Source organism: Mastigoproctus giganteus, chromosome 11 (assembly GCF_048544385.1).
Source record: "Mastigoproctus giganteus isolate SK-2022 chromosome 11, ASM4854438v1, whole genome shotgun sequence".
NCBI classification, from domain to species: Eukaryota; Metazoa; Arthropoda; class Arachnida; order Uropygi; family Thelyphonidae; genus Mastigoproctus; species Mastigoproctus giganteus.
In genome coordinates, this window is record NC_143585.1 from 107537331 (window position 1) to 107554990 (window position 17660).

The 17660-nt window shown below is 38.4% G+C and overlaps 1 protein-coding gene across 1 annotated transcript in view; it reads right to left on the reverse strand.

Moving 5' to 3' along the window:
- LOC150078339 (serine/threonine-protein kinase 10-like) overlaps positions 1-17660 on the reverse strand; it is a 387198-nt gene that overhangs the window by 61556 nt on the left and 307982 nt on the right. The window lies entirely within an intron of this gene.

Sequence of the window (17660 nt, forward strand, 5' to 3'; positions counted from 1 at the left end):
AATTTTTTTAATGCTTTGAACCTGGAAAGAAACCACAGAAAGTTTCCATGGGACATCTTTAGCCCCTAATCTTCACAATTTTAAATGATGTACAAAAGTATAAAATTTTACATGAAGTGCATATGATATTTTACTTAACTGATAAATAAAGTATATTGCAATGAATGATAATAATTTCACTTCCTACTTCTTACAATAGAAAAGTTTAACCTTGATATTGAAACATTTCCTTGTAGTGACATACACTTAGTCTTCACAGAAACAAACTGAAGCAGTGGAAATCAAAATAGGAAAATAACAAGTTCACTGCTGGCAGCACTGTTAGGATTCAAACTCAAGAAAAAGAAAATGTTAATAAACAAAGTTCCTCTCAAAAAGGAATGTTCTAATATTCTACTGACTGGCAATTACTGACATATGCATTAACTTTGTAAGAAGTTAGTAGAAGAGAGAGGGAGTAAAAAAAGAAAAGAATGGAAAAGAAACTCTTGTATACATTTTTCTTCTCATCTTTACTTAGAATAACTAAAGTATCACTTACTATGAACATAAGCTAAATATGTAAAAAAAATGAATGCTACAATAAATACATCATAAAACTTGTTTTTGATTGTTTATTTCTTGGAGCTAAGAACAAAATTCAGTTTTTAGATTTGTTTTGTACTTAAGCAACCTTGAAATCTTGTTTATGTTTTTGATTTTCTTCTTTAAAATGCAATGATTGATAGCACTTTTCTGGAAGTAGAGGTGCATTTTTATTTTGTCTTCCATTTACTTGATTATGAATCCTATGTATAGTGGAGTTAAACAAGGTTAGAAAGAGAAGAAATATATAATCTCACCTCACACCTGTTTTGTATCAAATAAGTTCTTGGGCTTTTGATTTACTATATTCCAGTCTTCTGGAGAATAATGAACACTATTCTAAAATTCCATGATCAAAACTGTTCTAAAAGTTTTGATCATGGAATAGCGTATTTCTTTACTGAAAGAAATGTTACATATGATCCAATGGTTTGATTTTCATTTTCAGAATTTATACATTTGTTCCTGTTTATGAAATTATTTGATTAATCCTTGATGAGGCCTCCAGACCTGTGCGCAGTACTCAAGGCATGGCCTGACCATTGCATTGAGAACTGAGGGATAATCATCTTTTTCCTACTAGCACAATTCCAGTATATCATTGGCAATATGCAATGACCTGCTCTGGAAGCCTGTCTGCACTGCTCAGAAAACTTCATATCTGACTGCACAATCACTCCCAGTTCTTTTTTCATTTTCTACCACCCTAAGTGTAGTACCACACAGTTGGTACGTTTCTCTGGGGTTACTTCTACCCATATGCAGTATTTTGCATTTGTCAATGTTAAACTTCAGTTGTCACTTCTCAGCACACCTGCCAACTTTTCTAGATCCTGTTGCAGTAGCACACTGCCATTAACAACCCTGCCAACCTTTGTATTATCTGCAAACTTGGACATTAAGCCTGATATACCTACATCAATATCACTGATAAATATACAAAACAACAGTTGGCCCAACATCGAATCCTGAGGGACTCCACTAATAACATTAGTCCACGAAGAGCAGCGTCAATCGATTACCACTCTGTCTTCTCCCACTCAACTACCCTTTTATCCATTATAGCAACATGCCCTTAATACCATACTGCTCCAGTTGTACAGTAGTCTTCCATGCGCAACAGTGTCAAAAGCTTTACTGAAATTCAAGTATATGATACAAAATTATTTTTTGCATCCAGTTCCTCTGTAACCACATCATAGTATCCAATCAAATTTGTCAGACAAGACTTCACAAACTCATGCTGTGTCTGAATTATTACTGCAGTCTTGTCTAGATGATCCTGCAATGCTTCTTTAACCAATGAATCTATTATTTTCCCCCAGAACAGAAGTTAAACTAACAGGTCTGTAATTACCCATGTCACCCTTTGATACCCCTTTGTAAATTGGGGATACATTTGCACATCTCCAGTCCACGAGGCCTTCCCTTGAGTCCAAGAATGCTCTCATAATTATGGCTCATAACTTGATTACTTCCTTTGTCACTGCCTTTAATATAACTGGATAGATCTCACCACCCCAGGTGCCTTTCTTATGTGTAACTTCAACAATTTCTCCTCCACTTTGCTCTCAGTTATTACAAAATCATTAAGCTCCCTATTAGTTTGTTTGTTATTTAGTTTTTAGGAGCATTAGCAACTAAGGCCATATTGCTCTGCTCCCTGTTAGAGTTTAATAAGCTTCTGTCCTCCACTTCCCTACAGAATTCCTCACGTGTGAATGTAGATGTAAAATACTCATGTGCTGAGTATATGTCCTCAGTGTCTCTTTTTTGTAGACACTAATGGTGTAATGAGACTTTGTGTGATTTATTCCACTTGTAAGTGGTTAATTCTCATAATTATCTGCTTTTAAAAGAAAGCTTTGAAATATGCAGTTTGCATGATTGATTTATTTTCTGTGAGTATTAATATCATTCTCCAAATGTGTTGAGAGTCAGACAATACTGGAATGGGTGTTCTGTTATTAATTCTGATTGCAAATAATGTACTTAGAACAGATACTTCTGTTAAATCCTCTTCTTGATATGGCAGAGGGAATGAGGTTTAGTTATGAATTAGAAAATTACAACAATGAAGTTTTGTGATCAGATGGGACAATTATCCTCTTCAACATAAATTAAGTTTTGAGAAAGTGTCATATCTTTGTGTGGTTTTCTTAAAATCCAGATATACCATTACCAGATGTAGTCTCTTCTCAAATGCATTTAGGATTTGACCTAATTCAGGGGTTCTCAAACTTTGTGATACTACATGAACCAAGTGTGAATGTTTAACTTAATAAAACAGCAATAGCTGCCTAACTTTTGAAGAACTAGAGATTTTTTTTTTTTTTTTTTTTAATGCATTTGTAAGCAGAGGGAAAACTGAAAGTATTTGGGCCAGAACAGTGGTGAAATACAGGAGGTTTTTGTAAAAAGCGAGTGTTCCCAAAAAACACAAGGAAAAGAGGAGCATTTTTTGGAAGTCTTGCATATGTCACACGAAACTGACTCAACATTGCACTGTCCACCCTGTCAACTTGATGCACTTCCTTATATTTTATGCATTTCTTAACTAATAAGCATAACCCCCACCTCCCTTCTTACCCTGTCTATCTTCTCTGTACTCCCCAAATTCTAATCCGGCACTGCTTATATCTGTGTGATACCACATCTCTGATATCCCAACAATATCTGCCTTTAATGTCTTGACCTGCATTTCAAATTCATCAAATATATACATGTAATGGCCAATAAATTATGACCACTCAATCTAATAATGTGTGGAACTACCTTTTGCTTTTGGGGAATGAAGATGACAAGATTCCAGAAGACATGGAGACTTTTAGCTATGCTGACTATGGAGCATCCATATTTGTTAACCAGTGAACAATTAGCAAGTTGAACAACTCATTCCTTATCCCACAGATGCACATTTGGATTCAGGTCTAGTGAACTTGAAGGCCAATAGGTAACACTGAATGCTCATCCAACCATTTGTGTATATATGGTGAAACGCAGCAAATATGTTCTGGATGGAACAAGCCATCTTGGCTGGGAAAAGGGATTAGCATAACTGGATGTATGATCTGTAGGTATGTTCACCATTCAAATGATATTCCACACATACCAGAGGTCTCAGAGCATACAGCAGACCACCCCACAAACCACTGTATGAACACCACTGGTTTGAATAATGATCATACAACACACACTGCATCCATGGCCTTAATCCTTTTCTAAATATAGAACTTGCCATTGGCTTGATATAACTATTACACTGTTTTCTATAAACAACATTCATCAAACCAAATCTTTCTAACCATTGTTGGGATATCAGAGACATGGTATCACATAGATATAAGCAGTGCAGAATTGGAATTTGGGGAGTACAATGTGTACAGAAAGGGCAGACAGGGTAAGGAGGAGGGGTTATGCTGTTAGTTAAGAAACACAAAATCTAAGGAAGTGCATCCAGTTGACATAGATGGACAGTGCAATGTTGAGTCGGACTGGTGTGACATAAGCACTGGGAAAGCAAAAATGAGGGTAGGAGATTGTTATAGGCCTAATGACTCTGATGAGTAAAATGAACAGCTGTGCAGAGAAATAGAGTGGGCCAGTAAATCAGAATGTCTTGTTATGGGAGATTTTAACTTTCAAGATATTGACTGGAACTTTTGGTTGGTCACTTGCATGACCAAAGAGAGAAGCAACCAGAGAGAGTAATACTCTTGATCTGGTTATCACAGCAGTGATTATTTGTGCATTAAGAATTTGCAGATAAAGGAACCACTGGGTGCCAATGATCACAGTGTACAGATGTGGGATTTACTTAAAGATATTACTACCATCAGGGTTTAAGGAAAGAGTTTTTGCTTCCTTAAAGGTAACTACAGCAGTCTCAGGCAATTTTTAAATTTTATACAGTTGGACTAACTGATGATGTTACCAACAGCAAATGGGAAGCATTCAAGGAAGTAACTGTGGAAGCTAAGCTTTTCAATACCAAGTAAGGCATACTGTTCAAGGTTTAGGCCTAAACGGATATCAGATGAACTAATGAGACTCGTGGCAGAGAAGAAAAATGCATGGAATGCATATAAATTATCCGGCGACACAGAAGCCTCTGATAATTATAAGCTAGTCAGTAATCAAGTCACAAAGAAAGTTGGGCAAGCGAAGGCAGATTACGAGAAATCTTTAGCAAAAGATGCTAAGAAAAACAGCAATGAGTTCTTTACTTATGTAAACTCTAGAAGGAAAGGGATGAATCAGATTGGTCCACTTCATATCGAGATTCGACTGTTTATCATCCTGGTCAGATAGCTGATAATCTCAATTACTATTTTGCATCTACATTCACACATGAGGAATTATTAAGAGAGGGAAATGCTAGAAGTTTATCAAACTGTAACAAGGTGTTTAATGATTTTGTAATAGCTGAGAGGAAAGTGGAGAAGAAACTGTTGAAGTTAAACATAAAAAAGGTGGAGATGTGCAAATGCATCCCCAATTCACAAAAGGGGATCTAAGGGTAACACGAGTAATTACAGACCTGTTAGTTTAATGTGTTCTGGGGAAAATAATGGAGTCACTGGTTAAAGTTGAACTGCAGGATCATATAGACAAGACTACAGTAATAATTCAGACACAGCATGGGTTTGTAAAGGGAAAGTCTTGTCTGACAAATGACTGGATACTATGATGTGATTGCAAAGGAACTGGATGCAAAAAATAATTTTGATATCATATACTTTGATTTCAGTAAAGCTTTTGACTGTTGCACGTCGAAGACTATGTAGAAATTGGAGCAGTATGGTATTAAGGGTAAATTGCTACAATGGATGAAAGGATGGCTGAGTGGGAGAAGACAGAGTGGTAATCAATGGATGCTGTGCTTCATGAACTAATGTTATTAACGTAGTTCCTCAAAGTTTGGTGTTGGGCCAACTGTTGTTTTGTATTTTTATCAATGATACTGATGAAGGTATATCAGGCCTAATGTTCAAGTTTGCAGATGATACAGAGGTTGGCAGGGTTGTTAACGGCAGTGTGCTACTGCAACAGGATCTAGAAATTTTGGGCAGATGGGCTGAGAAGTGGCAACTGAAGTTTAACATTGACAAAAGCAAATATCTGCACATGGGTAGAAGTAACCCCAGAGAAACGTACCAATTGTGTGGTACTACAATTAGGTGGTAGAAAATGAAAAAAGAACTGGGAGTGATTGTGCAGTCAGATATGAAGTTTTCTGAGCAGTGCAGACAGGTTGCCAGAGCAGGTCATGGGGTATTGTCAATGATATGCAGGGATTTTGCTAGTAGGGAAGAGGAGGTTTGTTTGTTATTTGGCTTTTAGGAGCATTAGCAACTAAAGCCATATTGCTCCGGAATATGCGGTGGTCATTCCCTGACCTTTCCACATCCTCCGTATTTGGTGGTGACGGGCTCGAACCCCGGTCTAATCAAGAAGCATGCGCTACGCACTGCTGCTCCTTCCCACCTGGCTATGGAGGCACCGGAGGAAGAGGAGGTAATTATTCCTTTGTATAAGACAATGGTCAGGCCATGCCTTGAGTACTGTGTACAGGTCTGGAGGCCTCATTTTAGGAAGGATGTAGAGTTGCTTGAGCAAGTCCTTGAGGACGTCCACGGGTCCTTGAGGTTGAGCAAGTCCATGGGTCCTTGAGGTTGTCACAGACATTCTCTCAGATATGCCAGACAAGCTGTACTTGCTGCCTGGGAGTCTAAAACGCTGATGGAACTGATATTAGGGTGACACTCAAGTCAAGTGAACCCAATTTCAGCGAAGTCCGGACGGTCTGTGACAGCCATATCCTCTGCTTGCAACTTCACGATGGTAGGACTGTTAGTAATCCTGGGTATAACCTCCATGCACAAGTACATGGTGGGTGACCACCCAGGTCTGAACCAACGTAAGCAGGGGTCGAGGTGTGGTGGCCAAACCACATGGAGGAATGCCGCCCCTCTATGTTACCAGGCAGTACTAGGTGGTACTGCTCTCATCAACCGGTGCAATACAACCACTTTGCTTATTGGAGGCTTGAAGTGGTGGCACCCATGTTTAGTCTCTAGAGCTAAGTTCCGGTCAACCCTTCCCTATCTCTTCCATCATGCAGTATGATTGATGACTTTTGAGGTTATGACGAACATCGTGGCGAGATCCAATATTCGTTACATTTCGAGGGTACAGCTCTAAAACCGTGTTCGCAGGCCGGCCACTAGTTAGTACACCGGACCGAACCTATTGGTAACTCTCTAGGAGGCTTCTGGATCAGCTAGTGTATAATCTTGCTACCTCTACTCTGCTAGATAGTGACTGGAGGGAGTCCGAGTAGTGTGTATGCGGGGAGCATTGTCGAGGCCACGTTATGTCAAGGATCTGGGTATATTCTTACCGTGCGTGTACACCATATCCAAAAATTTCATTACTTCATACAGCATGTCCCACACACTTTTTCTTACTATTGAATACATCATGAATTGTCAAACTAATTGAGCAAGTTTATCTGCGAAAAGATCTAAACCTCCCAAGCACTTCCTAATTCATTTCACAAATATACGTGGTCTCAATTCTAATCTCAACGATGTCCATTTCCACTTGCAGTCGCAGTCTTCCAAACCCCAAAGTTTGTACTTTGTTAGAAAAAGTACAAACCCTGTACTTTTTCTGACAGAATCTCAGTTATCGGTTGATTCAAATACAGTAAACCCTCGCTATTTGCGGGGGTTACGTTCCTGAGAAATGCCGCGAATACCGAAAACGCGAATACTGAGTTATGGCTCCCATAGTAATAAAGGGGTTCCGTTTTAAAGTATGAAATATATAAGAAAAACTAGTCTAAAATTTTGTCTATGTATGTATTATACGTACCTTCATAATATGACTATGTACATAGACAGTACATAGTGAAATGCAAGCATATGGCATTGAAGTGAAAATAAGAAACAGTTTAATATTAAATGTAATATTTATTAGAAATTTCAAACAAATCTTTCTAACCAGCTAGCTAAAACCTTTGCTAGCTAAAAAACGTATCCCGCCAGTGCTTTCACCAGTTTCACTAAAGTGTTGATAAAGGAGTTTTGCCTTTTCACGAATGATGAGTGAACTTAACGGAATTTTATTTTGAGTTCGGTCTTCTATCCACAGATTTAAAGCTTTTTCCATTTTTTTCTAATTTAACATCACGAGTTACAGAGCAAATTTTTGAAGCAATTAGCGCATTTTCTCGGACACTACGGCGGATTTTTTCTTCCGATTTCTTGATTGATCGTACCGTTGACTCGCTGATTTTATAATGTTTTGCCACCGATGAGACACTTTTACCATTAGAAATTTTGTCTAATAGCTCAATTTTATTCGCCAATGTCATTACCTTCTTTGATAATTTCACATTCACATTTCCCTTGTTATTCGTAGCCATATTTTTGTACAGGTTAGAAAGAACTTGTCCAAATAAAGTCACTTTCTTCCGTTAACACACTCGAAAAAGTCTGTTTTACACCTCAAAATGGTAGATATATCAATTTTGTAAGCATATCAATTTATAAATTGATAAATTTATTCAATTTTAAAAGGATATAAATTAAAAACAAACAATGAAACCTTCCATGACAAGCGCATAACACATACTTAACAAGGATTAGCGAGAAACACCGACGCTCGCGATTTTGTCACCCCTCTCCCCCCACCCACTGAGCGCTGTTTTGACCGGGAAAGATAATTTTAGCAACACCGATGTTTTTTTATGGCGGAAAATGTTCACGGCGCTTTAAAATTCACATTTTTTTAGGTTTCATTTTATGTTAAATCAGCGACCGCGAATACAGATACCGCGAATAGCGGGGGTTTACTGTACTGCTCATCTCAGTTGCCCAAATTATTCACTGTATGATTCCTTTCGCCTCAAAGGTGGTACTTGTGCATATGTCCGTTCTGATATTCCCTGTCAGAGACTTGGCAATTTGGAATCTCCTCTCTCTGATCTTATCTGGCTTAAAATCTCTCTACCTCATTGTGTCAAATTCATCTGTTGTCTCTAACATTCTCCCAACTCCACTAATCACTTGGAGCTCTTTGACTTCCTCACTTTGCAACTTGATTTTCTCCAGTTCAACTTTCCTAACAGTGAGGTAATTTTCCTTGGTGACTTTAATGTTCACAACTCCAGCTGGCTTCCGTTTTCTAGTCATACTGACCCAGCTGGTCGGAGATTCTGAGGCTTTTGCAATTACTAATGACCTTGCACAGATTGTTCATTTACCTACAAGAATGCTGGACAATCCTAATCATACAGCCAATACGCTTGATCTTTTTCTCACAAACAACCCTTCTAAGTACACGGTCAATGTGAGAGGTCCTTTAGGCACTTCAGATCACAACTTGGTGATTGTCTCTTCTCCAATGGAATAGCTTTTATCTCATGGCTATTCCCAACCTCGTGTTGTTTGGCATTACAAGAATGCAAAATGGGATGACCTGTGAGACTTCTTTTCTTTGGTCGGATTACTGTTTCAAAACTTTTGATGTCAACGTTTGCTCAGATCGTGTCAGTGAAATTATTCTTGCAGGAATGGAATCCTTTATCCCACACTCCAGTTTAAAATCTCGTTCTTCAAATAAACCTTGGTTTTTCAATAAATGTGCTAAGACTGTTCAAGAGAAGAATGTTGCATATCGTAATTGGCTTGTTTCTAATTCTCCAGTTTCATTTTCTGCCTACACCAAAGTTCGCAACAATTGTAAAGCAGTTATTAGTCAGTCCAAACTAGAGTTTGAACAGGCTAAGAGTAGAAAACTTGCTTCTTGCCATAATGGTAGCCGAGCATTCTGGTCTCTTGCCAAAGCTATTGGCCGCAACTTTTGCCCATCTCTGCTCCCACCTCTGTCCAAACCAGATGGTTCTGTTGTCACTTCAGCCAAGGATAAAGCTGACCTGCTAGCATCCCATTTTTCTTCCAAATCATGTATTAATGATCTTGGTAAAACACCTGCCATTATTCCCAACATTCTCCATTCAATGACTCCTGTGGTATTCCGTCAAAAGGATGTCAGAAGGACTTTGATGAATCTTGACGCCAAGAAAGCTCCAGGTCCTGATGGTATTTCTCCACTTGTTCTCAAAATCTGTGCTCCTGAACTTACTCCTATTCTTTGCCGCCTTTTTTCACTTTCTTATTCCAAAGGTGTTTTTCCTTCTGCTTGGAAATTTGCTCATATCCAGCCAGTTCCTAAAAAGGGTGACAAATCCCTCCCATCCAATTATCATCCCATTGCAATTACTTCTACTCTTTCTAAAGTAATGGAGAAATCAATTAACCGCCAACTCTTAAACTATCTAGAAATCATCAGTCTGATCAACGATCGCCAGTATGGATTCCGTGAGTATCAATCTACTGGTGATATTCTGGCTTATGTTACCCATTTATGGACTAATTCAATGGAAAAGTTCGGTGAAACCCAAGTAGTTGCTCTTGACATCTCAAAGGCTTTCGATCGTGTTTGGCATTAAGGTCTTCTAAACAAGCTTCCATCTTATGGTTTGCCAACTGTTTTTAGTAATTGGTTATCCAGTTTTCTCTCTGATCGCTCACTGAGGGTGATGGTAGATGGCTCTCTGTCTTCTAACTTCTCCACTAATGCCGGTGTCCCCCAAGGTTCAGTTCTTTCTCCCGCTCTTTTCCTCTTGTATATTAATGACCTTCTTCCATTGACTGGAAATCCTATCCATAGTTTTGCCGATGATAGCACATTGCATTCCACTTTCCATTTTGAGAAACCTTGCCCTGCTCAATCAGCTTCAACTTCTCGAATATCTGCTACCAATTACTTAAATGCCGATCTCCAGGTAATTCTCCAGTGGAGCAAAGACAACTTAGTTGATTTCAATCCTTCTAAAACTCAGTCTTGTCTTATATCTCGCAAAAAGGATTCTTCTGCTCCTATGCTTATCTTTAGTGACACTCCGATTTCTAGGCAAAATGATATATCTCTTCTGAGGATTACCCTGACTTCTAATCCCTCTTGGCACAAGCACATTACAAATATTGCTTCCTCTGCATCTAAAAAACTTGGTTTTCTCTTTCGCTCTCAGCGTTACTTTTCTTCCAAATAGCTGCTCACTCTGTATAAATCGCAAATCCACCCTGCCATGGAATATTGTTCCCACATCTGGGGTAGTGCCCCCCAAAACCTCTCTCAGGCTTCTTGATACCATTCAGAAGAGGGCAGTTAGGTTAATTAATGATTCATCTCTAACAGAGTCTCTCCACTCACTGTCTCATAGACGTATTGTTTCTGCTGCATGCCTCTTCTACAGATACTTCCATGGGCACTGTTCTTCTGAATTAGCTGCTATAATTCCCGCTCTCTCTTTCAAAACAGTCCGAACACGTGCCGCCACCAGCCAACATCCATTTACTGTCCAACTTCAAACTCACAGAACCAACTTTTCATCTTCCTCGTTTATTCATTCAACTGCCGTTTTCTGGAACAACCTTCCTTCTTACGTATTTCCTGAAAATTACAGTCTACAGAAGTTCAAGTCCAATGTCAACAAATATCTTCTTTCATCTTCTCAATCTCCAACCCAAGCACGGTACTAAGTACTATAGGTTCTAATACCTCTCGTGTTTGGGGTTTACATAAAAAAAAAAAAAAAAAAAAGTACAGAGAAGGGCAACAAGATTGGTGAGGGAACAAAAGGGTGGTCTTACGAAGAAAGGCATAAGTTCTGCAAATTGCAGCATCAGGAGACCATGCAGCTGCGAGGTGATCTGATTGAGGTGTATAAGGCCTTGAATGGGTTGAGTAGGCTCATTTCTGATGGGATTCTTCCTCTTGCTCAGATTACAAACCTGAGGAACGATAGTTATAGAATAGATGTACGGAAATTTGCCTTTAGCCAGTGGGTAGTTGATTGCTGGAACAAACTTCCATCTGTAATTGTGGAAGTCGATAGCTTAAATAAATTCAAGGAGGAACTGGACAAACGTTTAGAGGGAATGGATGTGTGAAATGTGTTTTATTTATTTATTTTTTTGGGCTGATTTTCAGGCTACATAAGCTTGCTTTTTTGCATCACAAGCCTCGATTACTTCTACTACAAACAGATCCTTTTCCCTAGACTTTCTGCCACATTGTTGGCACTCTTCACACCAGCTGAAGTTTTTGGTTCCAAGTGAGGAAAGGTGGCAAGTTAGTTAGTCATCAGATGCTATACATCTTACCTGTTGCAGGTTTAATCACATATTTCTCATAAAAATCTGTCTGGAGTTCTCCACTTTGTACTGGATGGTCGGCGCCTCCGTAGCCAGATGGGAAGGAGCAGCAGTGTGTAGCACACGCTTCTTGATTAGACCGGAGTTCGAGCCCGGTCTACTCAAGAGTTCACATAGCCTTCACGAACTTCAGCATAAAGGTTCTGGACAGGAGATGTATGGTAGGTTCCAAGAGCAATGTGTAGGCCACTGATGCATAGGATACAAAAACCTCAAGATGCTGAGTTGAGCAGAGTTGTAAACTGGAGATCCATAGTGTAACCTTGGTAATGATAGCATGATATAAATGAAGCAGTGTATGACAGACAGCACCCGATGGTGTAGCTGATAATACTCTCAAAATGTTAAATTTCTTGAAACAGATGGTTCTAAGTTGTTTGATATGGTCAAGAAAGGTCAATTTTTTATCTAAGAAATCAGATAGTAGGCACAACAGGTATATCTTAGTTGCCCAGCTTTAAAATTGGGTCACAACGGAGATCATCTCTTCTACAGAAATGAACTGTGACAGTTTTTTCAGGTGATATGTGAAAACCTATCTGCAGCCCAAGCTGTAATCCTCGTTAAGGGTAACCTGAAGTTGCCTTTCAATCATTCTCATGTCTTAGGAGTGGCAAGATATGCTAAAATCATCTACATATAAAGTAGTAAAAACAGTGGGTGGAATGATTTTAGTTACTGAGTTGATTTTTATAATGAATAGAGTGGCACTTAAAACTGATTCCTGTGGAACACCTTGGAGGAAGTTACGATAGGGTGGATTGAATGTGGACTTGGAAAGACTGCTGCTTCATAAAGTTGTACAAACTTTGGCATATTGTCCCTAAAGCCTAATGTGTATAGATCATAGAGCATTCCATATCACTAAGCTGTGTCAAAAGCCTTTTCAATTTCTAAATAAACTGTAATTAAATATTTCTTCCCTATGAAAGCCTTGTGAATCTGTTTCTGTTTGAAACAAGAGGTCTAAAGTTGATCTACCTGTAAGAAATCCACACTACGATGAACTAATAAGGCTGTATTTGCTCAGCAACCAAGTGAGATGAGAGTTTTACCATTTTTTTCATTATTTTGCCAATACAGCTGGTGAGGACAATAGGCTGATAGTGACGTGGATTCACCGAGTCTTTTCTGGAAAAAATAGACTCAATGAATCTAGGTTTTAATAATGCTGTGACATTTGGATGGAATGGCGTGATTTTTTTTTTTTTTTTTGGCTGATGCTGCATAAGCTCCTACACTTGCTTTCTTGCATCATGTGCCACTACTACTACTACTACATACGAATGCCGCAAGGTATCAGGGAAAGCATTTTCTGTTAAAATCTGGAAGGAGTAAAGAAGAAGGAGTAATATATAGAAGGAGTAAAACATGAAGTGACTCTATTTCAGCTCTTTTAACATGGAATAGTGAACTCCATCAGGTCCAGCAGTACTAGGTCTTGAGCTGTTAAGAGCAAGCCGTAGTTCAATTATGGTAAAGGGACAGTTGTATGTTTGATGGTGATCAGTGTCAAAATTTAGGTCTGTTTTTCAGCAAGGAACTTTAATTTCTGGAAGTCTGGTGAGTATGAGGATATAGTAGAGGTTTGAGAAAAAGACTCTTTGAGAGTGTTAGCTATGTCTTGAGGCAGTGAAACATCGTTTCCATTTACATTCAGTATTCATAGATGTGAAGGAGGATATTTGTTATACATTTTACTAATATTTTCCCAAATGGTTTGTGTTTTGGTCTTATTCAATGACTTATGGACAGTCTTAGCATAGTTACTTTAGTGGCCTGCAATATTTGGTTTGTTATATAAGCAACAGCAGTATTAATTGATACACTTGAAACAACTGTTTTTTTCCAGGATTGTTAGCTGCCTATATTTTTCCAATCAGCTTTTGCAAAGTTCCATTTGATTGATTATGGCAGGGTCGTAAATTTGATTCTATATGACAGACTATTGGGTAACCATCACTGCCCAGTAGACTATCATGAACAGACCAGTCAAACATTGGAAAAAGGGCTGGTGAGAATATAGAGAGGTCAATTGCTGAGTTTGACCCAGAAGGCATGTAAAAATAGGTGGCAATTGAGTAGCCAGTATTGTCAGATTTAATTTATCAAGAAATTTTTCTAATATTTTTCCCTGTTTATCATGTATCCTATCACATGATAAACAGGGAAAATGCACATAATCCTTTATGGGATTATGTGCATTAAAATCCCCCATGATGCAAAGGGGGGCTGAGACACAAGAGTCACTTTCCAAGGTCACTGTAAGAGATGTCTTTGTTAGGAGGAAGATATAAGGAGTCAACGATAAGAGAAAATGAAAGGATATTCGAGCAGCTACAACTTCTAGATTTGTCTGCAGCATTAATAGTCAGGAAGGAATACTGGAGCTGACTACAGATGCAACCCTTCCATGAGCCAAATTAATTACATGAAAACTCAATCTTTTCTGTAGATAACATGATGTTTAAGTGAGGCAGTAACAGAAGCAGTTAGGTTAGTTTCTTGAAGACAAAAGGCAACTGGGTTATACTGGAGAAAGAGAGCCAGAATGTCCTAAAAGTTGCTGCAATATCCTCTTCCATTCTATTAAAGGAAACTGGGCATTATTTGGGGACATTCTACATACCAGTGTAGTGTGGTCCTCAATTTTTGTATGAGGGACTGTTGGCTTATGATGAACAGATTTTCTTTTCAGGAAGTAAATCATCCTCTGGGAAGAGGTAGAGAAATTCTTCACGGTCAGCGTTTCCATCTATTTTCATGTTTGTTGAGTCGGTTTTAGTAAGATGATCATGTTTTACTAGATGTTTTAGAAAGTGTGCCCTTACTAGGTAAGGGCAAACTTTCCAAAAAAATGACCGAGTCCAGTCTGATACTGATCTGTTTGAGTTACTTCTGTTTGAGTACCAGTCATTATTGTTCTTTGCACAGTAGTGGTTACTGGAGCTGGCTTTTGAATTACTTGAGCAAAAGTGGATCAGGTGTTAAATTGAGCCTGTACCGATTTTGTTTTGTTTGGCTTTGACCTGTTGAATATATTTTTTTCCTATTTCCAGAGGGGGCAATCTTTGGAGTAGGCAGCATGTGGGCCATCACAATTTGAGCATTAGTGTTGCTCTGCTTTACAGTCTTAGCGAATGTCCTTGTGTGGGTTGCAATAAGCACAATTGGCTAAACCTCTGCACATGTTTTGGGAATGGCCAAATTTTTAGCATTTAAAATAGCATGTTGGGTTAGAAATGTACAGTTTTATTTGACAATTGAAATACCCTGCTTCAATGGATTTTGGAGGTTTGGAGCTTTCAAATGTTAGGATTATGTTCTGAGTTGGAACTAGAGCATTGTCTCATTTAGTATATATGCACCTTACATGCACAATTCCCTGGTTTTGTAATTCATTTTTCAACTCTTCTTCTTCTGAGAGATTTATGAGATCCCACTGCTTTCACATCCTTAGGAGGTGTTTAGAGTAGCACGAGGGGAAACAGTGAGGGATAATCCTCCAAAGGATGTGACATTTTGGAGCTGTTGTGATTGGCATTCATCTGAGACCTCAACAAGCAAGTAGCCAGATGTAAGATGCTTGGTTGTTTTTGGTGATCCTATCAGATTTTCTAGGTATTTCTGAATTTTAAAAGGCAAGAGACTACCTAGAGACTGTTCTTGAGTAGAGTGCAATACAAGATGCATTGGAGCTCTGCTTTTAACAGTGTCAATTTTTTTGGTATTTGGCACTGCATGGGTTAGTCTTCTATCTCATGAGGAGTCATGTTAGGATCCCCAGGTCCTGTATTAGAGACCATTTTGCTCCTTTTGGCCTTGGAAAGATAACTTTCCTTTCCAGGTTTCTGACCCCGCCACGTTCACATATAGTTCATTTGCCTTTTATTTCTATACTGCACTTTTCATCCATCCCCACAAACAAAAATCTAACAGAGTGAGGTCTAGAGACCTTGGTGGTCAATGAGTGGGACCAGTGTGGCCGATCCATTGTCCAGAGAAAGTTTGATTTAGATATTGTTTCACAAGATGGTTATAATGTGCAGGAGCTTTGTCATGCTGAAAGTACATACAAATCCTTGCAGCCAAGGGAACATCCTCCAATAGTAGTGGAAGTTCGTTTTGCAGAAATTCTAGGTAAATGCACCCTGTAAGACGATTTTGTAACACAACAGGCCCAATCAACTGATTGTCAATGATACCGCACCACACATTTACAGAGAAGCGATGTTGAAAATTTGTGTCTACAGTGGCATGTCGATTTTCATCTGACCACCTATGAGAGTTACGGGTGTTGTTGATACCGCCACGGGTGAAAGTAGCTTCATTGCTGAACAGTATTAATGGAATTAATCGGCAATTAGTATTTACCCACTGTATGCGAAATGGATACAAGCTGTGCTCATGTAATGTTTGCCATACTCTTGTCTGTGGAACACCAATATGTGCAGAAATTCTTCGTGCTCTGTTTCATCCACATTTTGTTCATTTGCACATTCAGAAGAAATATGAGTGTTGGGAACTGTACCAATCTCAAGAAGTTCGGTGTAAACGCTAAATGCTCTTGAATCCGACATTCTGTGGTTAGGAAACCGTCGAAAGTATTCTCTACAAGTAGCAGTTCCACCACAAAAAAACCATAGACAAACATTATATCGGCATATTCAGCATGCGTGAAGATGTGGCATTCTTAACAACACTTCTAACACCAAACAGCATCTGGTTATAACTGCTTCTTGGTCACATCTGATTCAGGGAGCTGTGCGTGCCAGTTTCAAACAGCTGAATCTCCATATCCATTGAGAATTGGACATGTTTATATGAATGTTTTTACACAAAATAATCGATACTATAACCTCCCAAAATATTTACTATTCCTCCTGGATCACCCTGTATATTTATAGATGTAATTTTTGATAGAAGTTTGAAAACATATGTGCACACTCCTTTGGTCTCTTATGGGTCCCTTACTACTTTAATGAATATGCGCGCATGCACACACATATATATATATGTACACACTCATGAAGGGATTAGTCTTTTTCATCATCTGACAGAAACATGAGAGTTGCATTGCAACAAATCGTGATTGTATGCAGTGCATCTTTTAAATACCTCTATCAAATTGGCAATGTGTTTATAATGAAGCAGAATGATTTCTTCTGTCACTTATTCTGATTCAGTGTTTCAGCATACCAGTCTGACTTAATGTTGGCATCAGGCTCTTCAAAATCTAACAGCAAAAAAACAACAGTGGTCAGAGAAACTGGTTCAAATAACTTTAACTACAAAAATTTGGGATTAACATTTTTCCACTGTTGTAGATGAATGCTTTTACTGCAGCATGGAAAGCTTAGACTCTGATGCACCATTTATTTGAAATGTCATACACACAAAAGCCATAACAAAGGGTAAAAAAAAAAAAAAAAAAAAAACGATAGAAGTATTTTTATGAACTAGTGTGCTGATATATTAATTTACAGTATATGCAACATCCAATTTTGATTTTAGAGATACTAAAATTAAATCAGAAGTTAGGCCATTAACAAAATATGTAAATTATCCTCTGAATTTTTTGTTTTATTAAGGAGTAATTAGCATTAGCTGAGGCATATGATGCAAGAAAGCAAGCTTATACAGCATCAGCCAAAAAAAAAAAAAAAAAAAAACCCTTTTCATTTCGCCCATCTGGTCACTCCAAATGTTTGTCCAATTCAGTCTTAAATTTATTTAAGCTATCAACTTCCACAACAACAGATGGAAATCTGTTACAGCAATCAACTA